Below are 19,086 nucleotides of genomic sequence, written 5' to 3' on the forward strand. Positions count from 1 at the left end.
TGCGATATGATGCTTTGCAGGTATAAGGAATTACCACGTTTGGTGCATAAAAATGTAATTTTAGTGAGGTTTTCCCAGAATGTCAGTAGCGCACTCTTTGTGAGGGTGCTTTAGGCCATAAATGTCAGGCACACCTCTGGGGGTATGCAGCCAAGAAAAACTTTGGGACGCTTGTTCCAGGTATCTGCCGGAAGGAAAGAAAGATACTAGGGAAAAGTTACAGAGGGAGCTAGGCTGCACAACATTTGGTCACGGTTGGACAGAAATCTTTAGTAGGGACTTTTGACAACCCCTCACTGTGGGACCAGGATCCCCATACCTCGTGCCTCTGACACCTTTTATGACATCTGGATACCACCATCTCATTACCTCTCAAATGTTCCATCCTGGTACCCCAGCTTTGGTAGTGCACCAACCACGTTTCAATCCTTTGAGGAATAAAAACTATGGGTAGCCCCCCCAAAATTAACCAGAAACCATGTCATTCTGTACCCCATCACCCTTTATAATGCACCCCCAAACCCCTTTTAATACTGCTACCCCACACAGACACACCCCCTACACACACAGACCCCACACACAGGCACACCCCACACTCACCCACCACACCCCCCCACACACACAGACAACCCCCCACACACACAGCCCACCCACACAGACACACCCCGACAACCCACACATACCGACACACCCCCTACAGGCACACCCCACCCACACAGACACACCGACAACCCCCCACACAGACACACCCACACCGACACACACAGACACCCCGCCCACACACACACCGCCCACACTGACAACCCCCGCTCACACACAGACAACCCCCCACACAGACACACCCACACCGACACACACAGACACCCCACACCAACACCGCCCACACACACACACACCCCACACAGACACACCCTGCCCACACACACAACCCCCACACACACACACACCCCGCTCACACACTCTGACACACCCCGCCCACACACACACACCCCACACAGACACACCCCGCCCACACAGACACACCCCGCCCACACAGACACACCCACACCCCACACAGACACACCCCCCACAGACACACCCCCCACAGACACACCCCCCACACAGACACACCACCACACACCCCCACACAGACACACCACCACACACCCCCACACACAGACACACACACCCACAGACACACCCCCACACACAGACACACACACACCCCACACAGACACACCCCACACTTACCACTGCTGGACTTCTCTGGCTCCACCCACTCTGCCTAGACTCCTCCTATTCACTCTATCCTCCATCCACCCACTTTGCCAGGCATGACTCCACTCTTACAGGACACACAGACACACCCCCTATACACACACACACACATTTTACTTACCAATTGGTGTGTTTGGCCCACCTCCAATTTACCTCTGCTGGACCACCATCAGTCATCTGGTGCCGAACCCGGGATTTGAACCCTAAGTCTCTGGCTGGAAGTCAGGAACTTACCCACTGGACCACACCGGTTTCCATGTCTGAAGCGTATCAAATCGTCCCTATAGCATGGTCATCCTTTTGATGTGCAATACAAGCCACAGGCAATGACACCAGGGCCTATATGTTGTTTATAGTTACTACTGCAACACTTTAGACCACCAGGAGCTATAGCTCAATGGTAAGTCTTGTGCCTGTGGTTATAAAGGATCTCACAGGACAAGGGTTCAAGTCCCGCAAACGCTGTCAAAGTGTCATAAGTTGGCAACATTTCAAATTCTTCTTTTATTTTCATTTCCTAATTTTAATTTCACTTGTAAAAACAGAGGAGAAAAGTGGCCACTCTTTTTGGCACGTGCGCCTCAAAATTACAAATCTTTTCCCTCATGACTTTCCACCAATCCCCCTTTATCTCAAGCAGGTGCAATAGGGGCAATGCCTTATCATCCTTTATCAATGCATTCATTATTTGTCCTTTAAATTTGGTATAATGTGGAGCGCAAATGTGGCCTCTGGGGCTTTAACTGATTAGAAGAATGCGAGGAAGGTGCTACACGGATAGGAAAATAGGTTGGATGGGGGTTATTTTTCATTTTGGTGTGAGCCAATCTCTCAAATCAGAGGTTTGGTGCCTATGAGGTTGGCTAGGAATAAAGGTCAGGAATGAGCTGTGGCTAATGAAATGATGGGTAAAGTTTGATGCAAGTGAAACTCCCTTTATTAGTTGCAATAAGAAGGTAGAAAGGTTGTTTTCTTCAAGAGGCAGAAAATGTTAGAGTCAGGCCTTTGCTTCAGCGGGTCTGCATCATGCCTGCTGCATCAGGACAAAGCAAAGCACAGCGCTGGGCTGGGCTGGGCTGGGCTGGGCCTTTATACACCCCCTTCCTTCCTTCCTTTGAAGGACGCCCACAAACGCCCACGAACGCCCAGCTACTGTAAAGAGGATGACTGCAGGCAATTTGGGACCCTGCTAAATGAGGGTGACGTCCCCATGTGCGGCCTCCAAGTGGAAAACTCCTTAGCCTAAGGTAGGTAGGCTGCTTTTGAATTTGACTGAAGACCATATGCGTGAGGTGGTATCAAGGCACAAGACGCCGACCATAACAGAAGAAAGGTAGCTTGGGAGAACAATATTTGCATTGGACAGCCTTCTTCCCATTCCCACTATTATGCTGCAGTTACTGTGTAGCGTTACTAGAGGGCAGCAGTATGAATATAAGAGCACACCAAGGGGGAGGTTTCAATTTGTTTCGCGCTGCTTTAGCTCCACAATAGTGACACAAACTAGCGCAAATTTTATTTTTTCTGATTTTCTTTCCAGCGCAAAACTGCTTTTGCGCTGGAAAGTGCCCTGTACGGAGCGCAAAGCACTGCTTTGGGTAACTTTGCGCCAAGGGGGCATTACATGGGTGGTACATGGGTGTTTCCATGCCGCAACCCATGCTTTTTGATGCAAAACCATATTCACAAAGATTTGAAAACATGGTTTTGCGCCAAAAGTTAACGCCCCTTCAAAGGAGGTGCAAACAGGAGAAATGCATTCATTTCTATGTGCTTTTCTCACTTTCCATGCGTACTTCACTGTGCAGCATGTATGCAAGGTGGGAAACCTTTGCATCGTGCCTAGCATAGTATTTTGTACAGGAAAGGTACCCTTCCTGTACAAAACCTACGCTACACTCATGCACACACCCTAGCGCTGCGGCGCTAAGCTATGTGCATGGCGCACGGCAGCTGAAATCAGCGCCGGCGCAAGGGAAAGACAAGGAGAGAGAGCCAAATCTTTAAAAATATGGCGCACTCCTGCTCATTCCCGGTCACGTAACGCAGCGCAGCCACGCAGGGTGCTGCGCTACGTTGCGTGACATTTAAAAAAATCTTCCCCCAAGGCTTTTTTTCCGCTTGCTGACATACCTCTTGTTCATGTTGGTCTTGCAGGACCTACGGAATGTAGGACTGCGATGACTGAGTGAATGAGCAATGAGGAATGGCTTCCCTGTATTTGTGGTGAAGAGGGAATGTTTGGAAGGTAAACAGCAAGGTGAATGTATCAAAGCATACATGTTTACTGAGTGGTTGAGTGTGTGACACCTGTCTCTATGAAGGGACATGTGAGAGAGGAACAGCAGCTCCATAGTCCTCGGATGGGAGAGGAAGCACAGATGAATATTTCCCTCAAATGAAAACACTCACACCTCCTCAAAGCTGACAAGTGCGATATGATGCTTTGCAGGTATAAGGAATTACCACGTTTGGTGCATAAAAATGTAATTTTAGTGAGGTTTTCCCAGAATGTCAGTAGCGCACTCTTTGTGAGGGTGCTTTAGGCCATAAATGTCAGGCACACCTCTGGGGGTATGCAGCCAAGAAAAACTTTGGGACGCTTGTTCCAGGTATCTGCCGGAAGGAAAGAAAGATACTAGGGAAAAGTTACAGAGGGAGCTAGGCTGCACAACATTTGGTCACGGTTGGACAGAAATCTTTAGTAGGGACTTTTGACAACCCCTCACTGTGGGACCAGGATCCCCATACCTCGTGCCTCTGACACCTTTTATGACATCTGGATACCACCATCTCATTACCTCTCAAATGTTCCATCCTGGTACCCCAGCTTTGGTAGTGCACCAACCACGTTTCAATCCTTTGAGGAATAAAAACTATGGGTAGCCCCCCCAAAATTAACCAGAAACCATGTCATTCTGTACCCCATCACCCTTTATAATGCACCCCCAAACCCCTTTTAATACTGCTACCCCACACAGACACACCCCCTACACACACAGACCCCACACACAGGCACACCCCACACTCACCCACCACACCCCCCCACACACACAGACAACCCCCCACACACACAGCCCACCCACACAGACAACCCCCCACACACAGACAACCCCCCACACAGACACACACCCCCACCGACACACCCCGACAACCCACACATACAGACACACCCCCTACAGGCACACCCCACCCACACAGACACACCGACAACCCCCCACACAGACACACCCACACCGACACACACCCCGCCCACACACACACCGCCCACACTGACAACCCCCGCTCACACACAGACAACCCCCCACACAGACACACCCACACCGACACACACAGACACCCCACACCAACACCGCCCACACACACACACACCCCACACAGACACACCCTGCCCACACACACAACCCCCACACACACATCCCCCGCTCACACACACACCCCGCTCACACACACTGACACACCCCCACACAGACACACCCCGCCCACACACACACACCCCACACAGACACACCCCGCCCACACAGACACACCCCGCCCACACAGACACACCCCGCCCAGACACACCCCGCCCACACAGACACACCCTGCCCACACAGACACACCCCGCCCACACAGACACACCCCGCCCACACAGACACACCCACACCCCACACAGACACACCCCCCACAGACACACCCCCACACCACACACTGCCCACACAGACACACCACCACACACCCCCACACACAGACACACCCCCACACACAGACACACACACCCACACCCCCCACAGACACACCCTACCCCAGACACACCCACACCCCACACAGACACACCCCACACTTACCACTGCTGGACTTCTCTGGCTCCACCCACTCTGCCTAGACTCCTCCTATTCACTCTATCCTCCATCCACCCACTTTGCCAGGCATGACTCCACTCTTACAGGACACACAGACACACCCCCTATACACACACACACACATTTTACTTACCAATTGGTGTGTTTGGCCCACCTCCAATTTACCTCTGCTGGACCACCATCAGTCATCTGGTGCCGAACCCGGGATTTGAACCCTAAGTCTCTGGCTGGAAGTCAGGAACTTACCCACTGGACCACACCGGTTTCCATGTCTGAAGCGTATCAAATCGTCCCTATAGCATGGTCATCCTTTTGATGTGCAATACAAGCCACAGGCAATGACACCAGGGCCTATATGTTGTTTATAGTTACTACTGCAACACTTTAGACCACCAGGAGCTATAGCTCAATGGTAAGTCTTGTGCCTGTGGTTATAAAGGATCTCACAGGACAAGGGTTCAAGTCCCGCAAACGCTGTCAAAGTGTCATAAGTTGGCAACATTTCAAATTCTTCTTTTATTTTCATTTCCTAATTTTAATTTCACTTGTAAAAACAGAGGAGAAAAGTGGCCACTCTTTTTGGCACGTGCGCCTCAAAATTACAAATCTTTTCCCTCATGACTTTCCACCAATCCCCCTTTATCTCAAGCAGGTGCAATAGGGGCAATGCCTTATCATCCTTTATCAATGCATTCATTATTTGTCCTTTAAATTTGGTATAATGTGGAGCGCAAATGTGGCCTCTGGGGCTTTAACTGATTAGAAGAATGCGAGGAAGGTGCTACACGGATAGGAAAATAGGTTGGATGGGGGTTATTTTTCATTTTGGTGTGAGCCAATCTCTCAAATCAGAGGTTTGGTGCCTATGAGGTTGGCTAGGAATAAAGGTCAGGAATGAGCTGTGGCTAATGAAATGATGGGTAAAGTTTGATGCAAGTGAAACTCCCTTTATTAGTTGCAATAAGAAGGTAGAAAGGTTGTTTTCTTCAAGAGGCAGAAAATGTTAGAGTCAGGCCTTTGCTTCAGCGGGTCTGCATCATGCCTGCTGCATCAGGACAAAGCAAAGCACAGCGCTGGGCTGGGCTGGGCTGGGCTGGGCCTTTATACACCCCCTTCCTTCCTTCCTTTGAAGGACGCCCACAAACGCCCACGAACGCCCAGCTACTGTAAAGAGGATGACTGCAGGCAATTTGGGACCCTGCTAAATGAGGGTGACGTCCCCATGTGCGGCCTCCAAGTGGAAAACTCCTTAGCCTAAGGTAGGTAGGCTGCTTTTGAATTTGACTGAAGACCATATGCGTGAGGTGGTATCAAGGCACAAGACGCCGACCATAACAGAAGAAAGGTAGCTTGGGAGAACAATATTTGCATTGGACAGCCTTCTTCCCATTCCCACTATTATGCTGCAGTTACTGTGTAGCGTTACTAGAGGGCAGCAGTATGAATATAAGAGCACACCAAGGGGGAGGTTTCAATTTGTTTCGCGCTGCTTTAGCTCCACAATAGTGACACAAACTAGCGCAAATTTTATTTTTTCTGATTTTCTTTCCAGCGCAAAACTGCTTTTGCGCTGGAAAGTGCCCTGTACGGAGCGCAAAGCACTGCTTTGGGTAACTTTGCGCCAAGGGGGCATTACATGGGTGGTACATGGGTGTTTCCATGCCGCAACCCATGCTTTTTGATGCAAAACCATATTCACAAAGATTTGAAAACATGGTTTTGCGCCAAAAGTTAACGCCCCTTCAAAGGAGGTGCAAACAGGAGAAATGCATTCATTTCTATGTGCTTTTCTCACTTTCCATGCGTACTTCACTGTGCAGCATGTATGCAAGGTGGGAAACCTTTGCATCGTGCCTAGCATAGTATTTTGTACAGGAAAGGTACCCTTCCTGTACAAAACCTACGCTACACTCATGCACACACCCTAGCGCTGCGGCGCTAAGCTATGTGCATGGCGCACGGCAGCTGAAATCAGCGCCGGCGCAAGGGAAAGACAAGGAGAGAGAGCCAAATCTTTAAAAATATGGCGCACTCCTGCTCATTCCCGGTCACGTAACGCAGCGCAGCCACGCAGGGTGCTGCGCTACGTTGCGTGACATTTAAAAAAATCTTCCCCCAAGGCTTTTTTTCCGCTTGCTGACATACCTCTTGTTCATGTTGGTCTTGCAGGACCTACGGAATGTAGGACTGCGATGACTGAGTGAATGAGCAATGAGGAATGGCTTCCCTGTATTTGTGGTGAAGAGGGAATGTTTGGAAGGTAAACAGCAAGGTGAATGTATCAAAGCATACATGTTTACTGAGTGGTTGAGTGTGTGACACCTGTCTCTATGAAGGGACATGTGAGAGAGGAACAGCAGCTCCATAGTCCTCGGATGGGAGAGGAAGCACAGATGAATATTTCCCTCAAATGAAAACACTCACACCTCCTCAAAGCTGACAAGTGCGATATGATGCTTTGCAGGTATAAGGAATTACCACGTTTGGTGCATAAAAATGTAATTTTAGTGAGGTTTTCCCAGAATGTCAGTAGCGCACTCTTTGTGAGGGTGCTTTAGGCCATAAATGTCAGGCACACCTCTGGGGGTATGCAGCCAAGAAAAACTTTGGGACGCTTGTTCCAGGTATCTGCCGGAAGGAAAGAAAGATACTAGGGAAAAGTTACAGAGGGAGCTAGGCTGCACAACATTTGGTCACGGTTGGACAGAAATCTTTAGTAGGGACTTTTGACAACCCCTCACTGTGGGACCAGGATCCCCATACCTCGTGCCTCTGACACCTTTTATGACATCTGGATACCACCATCTCATTACCTCTCAAATGTTCCATCCTGGTACCCCAGCTTTGGTAGTGCACCAACCACGTTTCAATCCTTTGAGGAATAAAAACTATGGGTAGCCCCCCCAAAATTAACCAGAAACCATGTCATTCTGTACCCCATCACCCTTTATAATGCACCCCCAAACCCCTTTTAATACTGCTACCCCACACAGACACACCCCCTACACACACAGACCCCACACACAGGCACACCCCACACTCACCCACCACACCCCCCCACACACACAGACAACCCCCCACACACACAGCCCACCCACACAGACAACCCCCCACACACAGACAACCCCCCACACAGACACACACCCCCACCGACACACCCCGACAACCCACACATACAGACACACCCCCTACAGGCACACCCCACCCACACAGACACACCGACAACCCCCCACACAGACACACCCACACCGACACACACCCCGCCCACACACACACCGCCCACACTGACAACCCCCGCTCACACACAGACAACCCCCCACACAGACACACCCACACCGACACACACAGACACCCCACACCAACACCGCCCACACACACACACACCCCACACAGACACACCCTGCCCACACACACAACCCCCACACACACATCCCCCGCTCACACACACACCCCGCTCACACACACTGACACACCCCCACACAGACACACCCCGCCCACACACACACACCCCACACAGACACACCCCGCCCACACAGACACACCCTGCCCACACAGACACACCCCGCCCAGACACACCCCGCCCACACAGACACACCCTGCCCACACAGACACACCCCGCCCACACAGACACACCCCGCCCACACAGACACACCCACACCCCACACAGACACACCCCCCACAGACACACCCCCACACCACACACTGCCCACACAGACACACCACCACACACCCCCACACACAGACACACCCCCACACACAGACACACACACCCACACCCCCCACAGACACACCCTACCCCAGACACACCCACACCCCACACAGACACACCCCACACTTACCACTGCTGGACTTCTCTGGCTCCACCCACTCTGCCTAGACTCCTCCTATTCACTCTATCCTCCATCCACCCACTTTGCCAGGCATGACTCCACTCTTACAGGACACACAGACACACCCCCTATACACACACACACACATTTTACTTACCAATTGGTGTGTTTGGCCCACCTCCAATTTACCTCTGCTGGACCACCATCAGTCATCTGGTGCCGAACCCGGGATTTGAACCCTAAGTCTCTGGCTGGAAGTCAGGAACTTACCCACTGGACCACACCGGTTTCCATGTCTGAAGCGTATCAAATCGTCCCTATAGCATGGTCATCCTTTTGATGTGCAATACAAGCCACAGGCAATGACACCAGGGCCTATATGTTGTTTATAGTTACTACTGCAACACTTTAGACCACCAGGAGCTATAGCTCAATGGTAAGTCTTGTGCCTGTGGTTATAAAGGATCTCACAGGACAAGGGTTCAAGTCCCGCAAACGCTGTCAAAGTGTCATAAGTTGGCAACATTTCAAATTCTTCTTTTATTTTCATTTCCTAATTTTAATTTCACTTGTAAAAACAGAGGAGAAAAGTGGCCACTCTTTTTGGCACGTGCGCCTCAAAATTACAAATCTTTTCCCTCATGACTTTCCACCAATCCCCCTTTATCTCAAGCAGGTGCAATAGGGGCAATGCCTTATCATCCTTTATCAATGCATTCATTATTTGTCCTTTAAATTTGGTATAATGTGGAGCGCAAATGTGGCCTCTGGGGCTTTAACTGATTAGAAGAATGCGAGGAAGGTGCTACACGGATAGGAAAATAGGTTGGATGGGGGTTATTTTTCATTTTGGTGTGAGCCAATCTCTCAAATCAGAGGTTTGGTGCCTATGAGGTTGGCTAGGAATAAAGGTCAGGAATGAGCTGTGGCTAATGAAATGATGGGTAAAGTTTGATGCAAGTGAAACTCCCTTTATTAGTTGCAATAAGAAGGTAGAAAGGTTGTTTTCTTCAAGAGGCAGAAAATGTTAGAGTCAGGCCTTTGCTTCAGCGGGTCTGCATCATGCCTGCTGCATCAGGACAAAGCAAAGCACAGCGCTGGGCTGGGCTGGGCTGGGCTGGGCTGGGCTGGGCTGGGCTGGGCTGGGCTGGGCCTTTATACACCCCCTTCCTTCCTTCCTTTGAAGGAGGCCCACAAACGCCCACGAACGCCCAGCTACTGTAAAGAGGATGACTGCAGGCAATTTGGGACCCTGCTAAATGAGGGTGACGTCCCCATGTGCGGCCTCCAAGTGGAAAACTCCTTAGCCTAAGGTAGGTAGGCTGCTTTTGAATTTGACTGAAGACCATATGCGTGAGGTGGTATCAAGGCACAAGACGCCGACCATAACAGAAGAAAGGTAGCTTGGGAGAACAATATTTGCATTGGACAGCCTTCTTCCCATTCCCACTATTATGCTGCAGTTACTGTGTAGCGTTACTAGAGGGCAGCAGTATGAATATAAGAGCACACCAAGGGGGAGGTTTCAATTTGTTTCGCGCTGCTTTAGCTCCACAATAGTGACACAAACTAGCGCAAATTTTATTTTTTCTGATTTTCTTTCCAGCGCAAAACTGCTTTTGCGCTGGAAAGTGCCCTGTACGGAGCGCAAAGCACTGCTTTGGGTAACTTTGCGCCAAGGGGGCATTACATGGGTGGTACATGGGTGTTTCCATGCCGCAACCCATGCTTTTTGATGCAAAACCATATTCACAAAGATTTGAAAACATGGTTTTGCGCCAAAAGTTAACGCCCCTTCAAAGGAGGTGCAAACAGGAGAAATGCATTCATTTCTATGTGCTTTTCTCACTTTCCATGCGTACTTCACTGTGCAGCATGTATGCAAGGTGGGAAACCTTTGCATCGTGCCTAGCATAGTATTTTGTACAGGAAAGGTACCCTTCCTGTACAAAACCTACGCTACACTCATGCACACACCCTAGCGCTGCGGCGCTAAGCTATGTGCATGGCGCACGGCAGCTGAAATCAGCGCCGGCGCAAGGGAAAGACAAGGAGAGAGAGCCAAATCTTTAAAAATATGGCGCACTCCTGCTCATTCCCGGTCACGTAACGCAGCGCAGCCACGCAGGGTGCTGCGCTACGTTGCGTGACATTTAAAAAAATCTTCCCCCAAGGCTTTTTTTCCGCTTGCTGACATACCTCTTGTTCATGTTGGTCTTGCAGGACCTACGGAATGTAGGACTGCGATGACTGAGTGAATGAGCAATGAGGAATGGCTTCCCTGTATTTGTGGTGAAGAGGGAATGTTTGGAAGGTAAACAGCAAGGTGAATGTATCAAAGCATACATGTTTACTGAGTGGTTGAGTGTGTGACACCTGTCTCTATGAAGGGACATGTGAGAGAGGAACAGCAGCTCCATAGTCCTCGGATGGGAGAGGAAGCACAGATGAATATTTCCCTCAAATGAAAACACTCACACCTCCTCAAAGCTGACAAGTGCGATATGATGCTTTGCAGGTATAAGGAATTACCACGTTTGGTGCATAAAAATGTAATTTTAGTGAGGTTTTCCCAGAATGTCAGTAGCGCACTCTTTGTGAGGGTGCTTTAGGCCATAAATGTCAGGCACACCTCTGGGGGTATGCAGCCAAGAAAAACTTTGGGACGCTTGTTCCAGGTATCTGCCGGAAGGAAAGAAAGATACTAGGGAAAAGTTACAGAGGGAGCTAGGCTGCACAACATTTGGTCACGGTTGGACAGAAATCTTTAGTAGGGACTTTTGACAACCCCTCACTGTGGGACCAGGATCCCCATACCTCGTGCCTCTGACACCTTTTATGACATCTGGATACCACCATCTCATTACCTCTCAAATGTTCCATCCTGGTACCCCAGCTTTGGTAGTGCACCAACCACGTTTCAATCCTTTGAGGAATAAAAACTATGGGTAGCCCCCCCAAAATTAACCAGAAACCATGTCATTCTGTACCCCATCACCCTTTATAATGCACCCCCAAACCCCTTTTAATACTGCTACCCCACACAGACACACCCCCTACACACACAGACCCCACACACAGGCACACCCCACACTCACCCACCACACCCCCCCACACACACAGACAACCCCCCACACACACAGCCCACCCACACAGACACACCCCGACAACCCACACATACCGACACACCCCCTACAGGCACACCCCACCCACACAGACACACCGACAACCCCCCACACAGACACACCCACACCGACACACACAGACACCCCGCCCACACACACACCGCCCACACTGACAACCCCCGCTCACACACAGACAACCCCCCACACAGACACACCCACACCGACACACACAGACACCCCACACCGACACCGCCCACACACACACACACCCCACACAGACACACCCTGCCCACACACACAACCCCCACACACACACACACCCCGCTCACACACTCTGACACACCCCGCCCACACACACACACCCCACACAGACACACCCCGCCCACACAGACACACCCCGCCCACACAGACACACCCACACCCCACACAGACACACCCCCCACAGACACACCCCCCACAGACACACCCCCCACAGACACACCCCCCACACAGACACACCACCACACACCCCCACACAGACACACCACCACACACCCCCACACACAGACACACACACCCACAGACACACCCCCACACACAGACACACACACACCCCACACAGACACACCCCACACTTACCACTGCTGGACTTCTCTGGCTCCACCCACTCTGCCTAGACTCCTCCTATTCACTCTATCCTCCATCCACCCACTTTGCCAGGCATGACTCCACTCTTACAGGACACACAGACACACCCCCTATACACACACACACACATTTTACTTACCAATTGGTGTGTTTGGCCCACCTCCAATTTACCTCTGCTGGACCACCATCAGTCATCTGGTGCCGAACCCGGGATTTGAACCCTAAGTCTCTGGCTGGAAGTCAGGAACTTACCCACTGGACCACACCGGTTTCCATGTCTGAAGCGTATCAAATCGTCCCTATAGCATGGTCATCCTTTTGATGTGCAATACAAGCCACAGGCAATGACACCAGGGCCTATATGTTGTTTATAGTTACTACTGCAACACTTTAGACCACCAGGAGCTATAGCTCAATGGTAAGTCTTGTGCCTGTGGTTATAAAGGATCTCACAGGACAAGGGTTCAAGTCCCGCAAACGCTGTCAAAGTGTCATAAGTTGGCAACATTTCAAATTCTTCTTTTATTTTCATTTCCTAATTTTAATTTCACTTGTAAAAACAGAGGAGAAAAGTGGCCACTCTTTTTGGCACGTGCGCCTCAAAATTACAAATCTTTTCCCTCATGACTTTCCACCAATCCCCCTTTATCTCAAGCAGGTGCAATAGGGGCAATGCCTTATCATCCTTTATCAATGCATTCATTATTTGTCCTTTAAATTTGGTATAATGTGGAGCGCAAATGTGGCCTCTGGGGCTTTAACTGATTAGAAGAATGCGAGGAAGGTGCTACACGGATAGGAAAATAGGTTGGATGGGGGTTATTTTTCATTTTGGTGTGAGCCAATCTCTCAAATCAGAGGTTTGGTGCCTATGAGGTTGGCTAGGAATAAAGGTCAGGAATGAGCTGTGGCTAATGAAATGATGGGTAAAGTTTGATGCAAGTGAAACTCCCTTTATTAGTTGCAATAAGAAGGTAGAAAGGTTGTTTTCTTCAAGAGGCAGAAAATGTTAGAGTCAGGCCTTTGCTTCAGCGGGTCTGCATCATGCCTGCTGCATCAGGACAAAGCAAAGCACAGCGCTGGGCTGGGCTGGGCTGGGCTGGGCTGGGCTGGGCTGGGCTGGGCTGGGCCTTTATACACCCCCTTCCTTCCTTCCTTTGAAGGACGCCCACAAACGCCCACGAACGCCCAGCTACTGTAAAGAGGATGACTGCAGGCAATTTGGGACCCTGCTAAATGAGGGTGACGTCCCCATGTGCGGCCTCCAAGTGGAAAACTCCTTAGCCTAAGGTAGGTAGGCTGCTTTTGAATTTGACTGAAGACCATATGCGTGAGGTGGTATCAAGGCACAAGACGCCGACCATAACAGAAGAAAGGTAGCTTGGGAGAACAATATTTGCATTGGACAGCCTTCTTCCCATTCCCACTATTATGCTGCAGTTACTGTGTAGCGTTACTAGAGGGCAGCAGTATGAATATAAGAGCACACCAAGGGGGAGGTTTCAATTTGTTTCGCGCTGCTTTAGCTCCACAATAGTGACACAAACTAGCGCAAATTTTATTTTTTCTGATTTTCTTTCCAGCGCAAAACTGCTTTTGCGCTGGAAAGTGCCCTGTACGGAGCGCAAAGCACTGCTTTGGGTAACTTTGCGCCAAGGGGGCATTACATGGGTGGTACATGGGTGTTTCCATGCCGCAACCCATGCTTTTTGATGCAAAACCATATTCACAAAGATTTGAAAACATGGTTTTGCGCCAAAAGTTAACGCCCCTTCAAAGGAGGTGCAAACAGGAGAAATGCATTCATTTCTATGTGCTTTTCTCACTTTCCATGCGTACTTCACTGTGCAGCATGTATGCAAGGTGGGAAACCTTTGCATCGTGCCTAGCATAGTATTTTGTACAGGAAAGGTACCCTTCCTGTACAAAACCTACGCTACACTCATGCACACACCCTAGCGCTGCGGCGCTAAGCTATGTGCATGGCGCACGGCAGCTGAAATCAGCGCCGGCGCAAGGGAAAGACAAGGAGAGAGAGCCAAATCTTTAAAAATATGGCGCACTCCTGCTCATTCCCGGTCACGTAACGCAGCGCAGCCACGCAGGGTGCTGCGCTACGTTGCGTGACATTTAAAAAAATCTTCCCCCAAGGCTTTTTTTCCGCTTGCTGACATACCTCTTGTTCATGTTGGTCTTGCAGGACCTACGGAATGTAGGACTGCGATGACTGAGTGAATGAGCAATGAGGAATGGCTTCCCTGTATTTGTGGTGAAGAGGGAATGTTTGGAAGGTAAACAGCAAGGTGAATGTATCAAAGCATACATGTTTACTGAGTGGTTGAGTGTGTGACACCTGTCTCTATGAAGGGACATGTGAGAGAGGAACAGCAGCTCCATAGTCCTCGGATGGGAGAGGAAGCACAGATGAATATTTCCCTCAAATGAAAACACTCACACCTCCTCAAAGCTGACAAGTGCGATATGATGCTTTGCAGGTATAAGGAATTACCACGTTTGGTGCATAAAAATGTAATTTTAGTGAGGTTTTCCCAGAATGTCAGTAGCGCACTCTTTGTGAGGGTGCTTTAGGCCATAAATGTCAGGCACACCTCTGGGGGTATGCAGCCAAGAAAAACTTTGGGACGCTTGTTCCAGGTATCTGCCGGAAGGAAAGAAAGATACTAGGGAAAAGTTACAGAGGGAGCTAGGCTGCACAACATTTGGTCACGGTTGGACAGAAATCTTTAGTAGGGACTTTTGACAACCCCTCACTGTGGGACCAGGATCCCCATACCTCGTGCCTCTGACACCTTTTATGACATCTGGATACCACCATCTCATTACCTCTCAAATGTTCCATCCTGGTACCCCAGCTTTGGTAGTGCACCAACCACGTTTCAATCCTTTGAGGAATAAAAACTATGGGTAGCCCCCCCAAAATTAACCAGAAACCATGTCATTCTGTACCCCATCACCCTTTATAATGCACCCCCAAACCCCTTTTAATACTGCTACCCCACACAGACACACCCCCTACACACACAGACCCCACACACAGGCACACCCCACACTCACCCACCACACCCCCCCACACACACAGACAACCCCCCACACACACAGCCCACCCACACAGACAACCCCCCACACAGACACACACCCCCACCGACACACCCCGACAACCCACACATACAGACACACCCCCTACAGGCACACCCCACCCACACAGACACACCGACAACCCCCCACACAGACACACCCACACACACACCGCCCACACTGACAACCCCCGCTCACACACAGACAACCCCCCACACAGACACACCCACACCGACACACACAGACACCCCACACCAACACCGCCCACACACACACACACCCCACACAGACACACCCTGCCCACACACACAACCCCCACACACACATCCCCTGCTCACACACACACCCTGCTCACACACACTGACACACCCCCACACAGACACACCCCGCCCACACACACACACCCCACACAGACACACCCCGCCCACACAGACACACCCTGCCCACACAGACACACCCCGCCCACACAGACACACCCCGCCCACACAGACACACCCACACCCCACACAGACACACCCCCCACAGACACACCCCCACACCACACACTGCCCACACAGACACACCACCACACACCCCCACACACAGACACACCCCCACACACAGACACACACACCCACACCCCCCACAGACACACCCTACCCCAGACACACCCACACCCCACACAGACACACCCCACACTTACCACTGCTGGACTTCTCTGGCTCCACCCACTCTGCCTAGACTCCTCCTATTCACTCTATCCTCCATCCACCCACTTTGCCAGGCATGACTCCACTCTTACAGGACACACAGACACACCCCCTATACACACACACACACATTTTACTTACCAATTGGTGTGTTTGGCCCACCTCCAATTTACCTCTGCTGGACCACCATCAGTCATCTGGTGCCGAACCCGGGATTTGAACCCTAAGTCTCTGGCTGGAAGTCAGGAACTTACCCACTGGACCACACCGGTTTCCATGTCTGAAGCGTATCAAATCGTCCCTATAGCATGGTCATCCTTTTGATGTGCAATACAAGCCACAGGCAATGACACCAGGGCCTATATGTTGTTTATAGTTACTACTGCAACACTTTAGACCACCAGGAGCTATAGCTCAATGGTAAGTCTTGTGCCTGTGGTTATAAAGGATCTCACAGGACAAGGGTTCAAGTCCCGCAAACGCTGTCAAAGTGTCATAAGTTGGCAACATTTCAAATTCTTCTTTTATTTTCATTTCCTAATTTTAATTTCACTTGTAAAAACAGAGGAGAAAAGTGGCCACTCTTTTTGGCACGTGCGCCTCAAAATTACAAATCTTTTCCCTCATGACTTTCCACCAATCCCCCTTTATCTCAAGCAGGTGCAATAGGGGCAATGCCTTATCATCCTTTATCAATGCATTCATTATTTGTCCTTTAAATTTGGTATAATGTGGAGCGCAAATGTGGCCTCTGGGGCTTTAACTGATTAGAAGAATGCGAGGAAGGTGCTACACGGATAGGAAAATAGGTTGGATGGGGGTTATTTTTCATTTTGGTGTGAGCCAATCTCTCAAATCAGAGGTTTGGTGCCTATGAGGTTGGCTAGGAATAAAGGTCAGGAATGAGCTGTGGCTAATGAAATGATGGGTAAAGTTTGATGCAAGTGAAACTCCCTTTATTAGTTGCAATAAGAAGGTAGAAAGGTTGTTTTCTTCAAGAGGCAGAAAATGTTAGAGTCAGGCCTTTGCTTCAGCGGGTCTGCATCATGCCTGCTGCATCAGGACAAAGCAAAGCACAGCGCTGGGCTGGGCTGGGCTGGGCTGGGCTGGGCTGGGCTGGGCTGGGCTGGGCCTTTATACACCCCCTTCCTTCCTTCCTTTGAAGGACGCCCACAAACGCCCACGAACGCCCAGCTACTGTAAAGAGGATGACTGCAGGCAATTTGGGACCCTGCTAAATGAGGGTGACGTCCCCATGTGCGGCCTCCAAGTGGAAAACTCCTTAGCCTAAGGTAGGTAGGCTGCTTTTGAATTTGACTGAAGACCATATGCGTGAGGTGGTATCAAGGCACAAGACGCCGACCATAACAGAAGAAAGGTAGCTTGGGAGAACAATATTTGCATTGGACAGCCTTCTTCCCATTCCCACTATTATGCTGCAGTTACTGTGTAGCGTTACTAGAGGGCAGCAGTATGAATATAAGAGCACACCAAGGGGGAGGTTTCAATTTGTTTCGCGCTGCTTTAGCTCCACAATAGTGACACAAACTAGCGCAAATTTTATTTTTTCTGATTTTCTTTCCAGCGCAAAACTGCTTTTGCGCTGGAAAGTGCCCTGTACGGAGCGCAAAGCACTGCTTTGGGTAACTTTGCGCCAAGGGGGCATTACATGGGTGGTACATGGGTGTTTCCATGCCGCAACCCATGCTTTTTGATGCAAAACCATATTCACAAAGATTTGAAAACATGGTTTTGCGCCAAAAGTTAACGCCCCTTCAAAGGAGGTGCAAACAGGAGAAATGCATTCATTTCTATGTGCTTTTCTCACTTTCCATGCGTACTTCACTGTGCAGCATGTATGCAAGGTGGGAAACCTTTGCATCGTGCCTAGCATAGTATTTTGTACAGGAAAGGTACCCTTCCTGTACAAAACCTACGCTACACTCATGCACACACCCTAGCGCTGCGGCGCTAAGCTATGTGCATGGCGCACGGCAGCTGAAATCAGCGCCGGCGCAAGGGAAAGACAAGGAGAGAGAGCCAAATCTTTAAAAATATGGCGCACTCCTGCTCATTCCCGGTCACGTAACGCAGCGCAGCCACGCAGGGTGCTGCGCTACGTTGCGTGACATTTAAAAAAATCTTCCCCCAAGGCTTTTTTTCCGCTTGCTGACATACCTCTTGTTCATGTTGGTCTTGCAGGACCTACGGAATGTAGGACTGCGATGACTGAGTGAATGAGCAATGAGGAATGGCTTCCCTGTATTTGTGGTGAAGAGGGAATGTTTGGAAGGTAAACAGCAAGGTGAATGTATCAAAGCATACATGTTTACTGAGTGGTTGAGTGTGTGACACCTGTCTCTATGAAGGGACATGTGAGAGAGGAACAGCAGCTCCATAGTCCTCGGATGGGAGAGGAAGCACAGATGAATATTTCCCTCAAATGAAAACACTCACACCTCCTCAAAGCTGACAAGTGCGATATGATGCTTTGCAGGTATAAGGAATTACCACGTTTGGTGCATAAAAATGTAATTTTAGTGAGGTTTTCCCAGAATGTCAGTAGCGCACTCTTTGTGAGGGTGCTTTAGGCCATAAATGTCAGGCACACCTCTGGGGG

Source organism: Triturus cristatus, chromosome 2_1 (genome assembly GCF_964204655.1).
Source record: "Triturus cristatus chromosome 2_1, aTriCri1.1, whole genome shotgun sequence".
Lineage (NCBI taxonomy): Eukaryota > Metazoa > Chordata > Amphibia > Caudata > Salamandridae > Triturus > Triturus cristatus.